This window comes from Pelobates fuscus, chromosome 2, assembly GCF_036172605.1.
Source record: "Pelobates fuscus isolate aPelFus1 chromosome 2, aPelFus1.pri, whole genome shotgun sequence".
NCBI classification, from domain to species: domain Eukaryota; kingdom Metazoa; phylum Chordata; class Amphibia; order Anura; family Pelobatidae; genus Pelobates; species Pelobates fuscus.
In genome coordinates, this window is record NC_086318.1 from 339818998 (window position 1) to 339822155 (window position 3158).

General features: G+C 40.9%; 1 pseudogene; it reads left to right on the forward strand.

The window, feature by feature from the left end:
- Positions 1–609: 609 nt before the first annotated feature.
- Positions 610–1499, forward strand: LOC134586333 (uncharacterized; annotated as a pseudogene).
- The last annotated feature ends 1659 nt before the right edge of the window (positions 1500–3158 follow it).

Here is a 3158-nt window from a genome sequence, read left to right on the forward strand (position 1 = left end):
ATGTAAAGAGATAGAAGAAGATAACAGAATGGAAAAGTCAAGAGATATATTCAAGAAAATTGAGGATCTAAAAGTTACCTTTCATGCCAAAGTGGGTGTGATAAAAGACAAAAATGGCAGGGACTTAACAGAAGAAGATCAGATAAAGAAGAGATGGCAGGAATACACTGAAGATCTATACAGGAAGGATCTTAACAGCAATAGTTGGTCCAATAAGCTGGAACCAGAAATCTTGGAGAGCGAAGTGAGATATGCCATAGGATGCCTTGCAGATAACAAGGCTGCAGGAGTTGATGAAATCCCAATTGAACTATTTCAAATTCAGCAAGATGATGCTGTTAAATTTCTGCTTGCTTTATGCCAACAAATTTGGAAAACTCAACATTGGCCAAAAGACTGGAAAAGGTCAGTCTACATCCCAACCTCAAAATTAGGCAACGTCAGAGAGTGCTCCAGTTATTGAACATTTGCACTAATTTCACATGCCAGCAAGATAATGCTTAAGATCCTACAAGCTCGACTCAAACAATATATAGACCGGGAATTACCAGATGTACAAGCTGGGCTCCGCAGAGGATGAGGCACAAGAGATCAAATTGCCAATGTACGATGGATAATAGAGAAAGAAAAGAGAGTGTGAAAAAACATCTACTTATGCTTCATAGACTATTCTAAAGCCTTTGACTGTGTGGATCATAACAGCATGTGGCAAGTTCTTAAAGAGATGGGAGTACCAGATCATCTCATATGCCTCCTGAGGAATCTGTATGTGGACCAATAAGCCACAGTCAGAACCGAACATGGGACCACAGAATGGTTCAAGATCGGGAAAGGAGTGCGACAAGGTTGTATATTGTCACCTTATTTATTCAACTTCTATGTGGAATACATAATGCCTAAGGCAGGGCACGATGAATGCAAAGCTGGAATCAATATTGCTGGAAGAAAAATCAACAACCTCAGAAACGCGGATGATACTACTCTGATGGCTGAAAGTGAGGAAGAACTAAAGGACCTATTGATGAGGGTAATAGAAGAGAGGGAAAAAGCTGGCTTGCTGCTCAACGTTAAAAAGACTAAGATTATGGCAAACAGCAATCTCCTGGCAAATAGTTGGGGTAGATGTGGAGACAGTGACAGATTTTATTTTCCTGGGATCCAAGATCTCTTCAGATGGTGACTGTAGTCATGAAATTAAAAGACGTTTGCTTCTGGGGAGGAAAGCTATGGCAAGCTTGGACAAGCTGGTAAAATCTAAAGATATTACACTATCAACAAAGGTCCGCATAGTCAGAACTATGATATTTCCAATAGTAACATACGGATGTGAGAGACGGACTATAAAGAAGGCTGAGCGTCATAGAATTGATGCCTTTGAACTGTGGTGTTGGCAAAAACTGCTTAGAATCCCTTGGATTGCAGGAAGATGCAATAAATCTGTGAGAAGGCATGATTCTCTAGAGAAGACTCTGAGTCTGGGAAAGATTAAGGGGATATGAAGAACGGGATGACAGAGACGGAGATGCATAGATGAGGTCACTGAAGCCACAAACATGAAGTTGTTATACCTGGCGTGTATCTGGCATGCTATGGTCCATATTGCCACGGAGAGTCAGACACAACTGAACGACTAAACACACACACACACATAGGATAATGCCATAGTGAGTGAAGTTTGCAATATATAATGTAAGTGTATATTTTTTCTTGCCCTTTATATTACACAAAAAAAATCTTATGTGCACTTCAATGCACTTTTTATTTGTGGAGCACATTAATAAGCCCTTTACAAAAGTTCCTGAAGCACATTTTGCACTTGCGTTGAACATTATATTTGCACATAGTATTACAGCGGAAATATATTTTTGAAGAAAAACACAATTTGACATACTATATTCTTTTTGAAATGTTGCGTTTGGAATTAGTGTATTTCTTTCAATGAAGAATTTACTCATGTATAATACACTGTCATGCCTATGTAATTGTTGTTATTAACTTTGTATCCTCTTTTAGTAATCAACTTTTTATGCTTTATTTTCTCATAATCTAAACTTGTACCATAAAGAGTAACATTTTATTACACCTTGTGTGACAAACGCTCTTGGAGGAGTGTTGAAGCTGGCCTCCTACCCACCGACTATGGTCCAGGTCTGATACCCCATTTGGGATGAGTTACCCTGCCCAGCCACCATTAGCAGCTTTCCCTGGGTGCCCCTGGTTCGGCACTTTCCCTTCATTGAAATAGAACTGAATGCTAGCTCCCTGGTGGCCGTTCGCATGAACCAAACCCATGAATGGTCTTCAGCGGTAGTTAGCTACGACCACTATGGAACTAATTTCGTCGTGAGGACTTCGTGGATCCCCTCCATGGTACTTAGCCACGAATGTTATGGAACTGTTATCTGAGGTGACCGTGCGGTTCTCGGACAACTTGGTCTGAGGTTTTGCACCACTTTGCAGCCCACCAGGAGAGGGGAAGGTGTCGTTTCCCCTACACTGCATGGATCTAAGCACTATTTGGAGAACTTTGGCACTTAGATCAGGGCTATTTGGGGATGTATGTTATGTGGGGTTACTGTAGATTTTTATCATGTTTTGGAGCATTGTTATGTTTTATGGTTTTGTGTTTAGCTTACTGGTCTTTAACTCAATAATCTCCCAGGCACAGAGATCTTTGGGAGGGGCTTCGTTGTATTGTGTGGAGACCCCTTGCTGGGGGTTGAGGATATAAGCAGGCAACTTGGCCATAATAAAGCAATTCCTTTTCACCCTTCATTCAGCCTAGGGTAGTGTTTGGGTGGATAAGCAATACTCTCTGCTGGAGAGCTTAATCACTTGAAGCTGTACCCAGGAACCTGTTTCATGGTGGGAAGCGACAAAGAGACCCCAGCAGAGTTGCGGCGGCTAGGGGCTGAAGCATTACTGGTGTCGGAGGTACCCAGTCGGTGTGCCAGGTGGTCCGTCACACCTTGTAAAGAGATAACACAAAGTAATTATCATTCTGAAAATGTAAATACACTAATATTGAGCATAAAAATACTTTCATGCAGGGGAAGGCAAGCTTTGGCACTTAACATATAGCATATTGTTCCCAGAATAGCACTTTTTTTTTTTTTTTTTTATAAATCTCACTGAAAGGACTAGTATGATGAAATAAC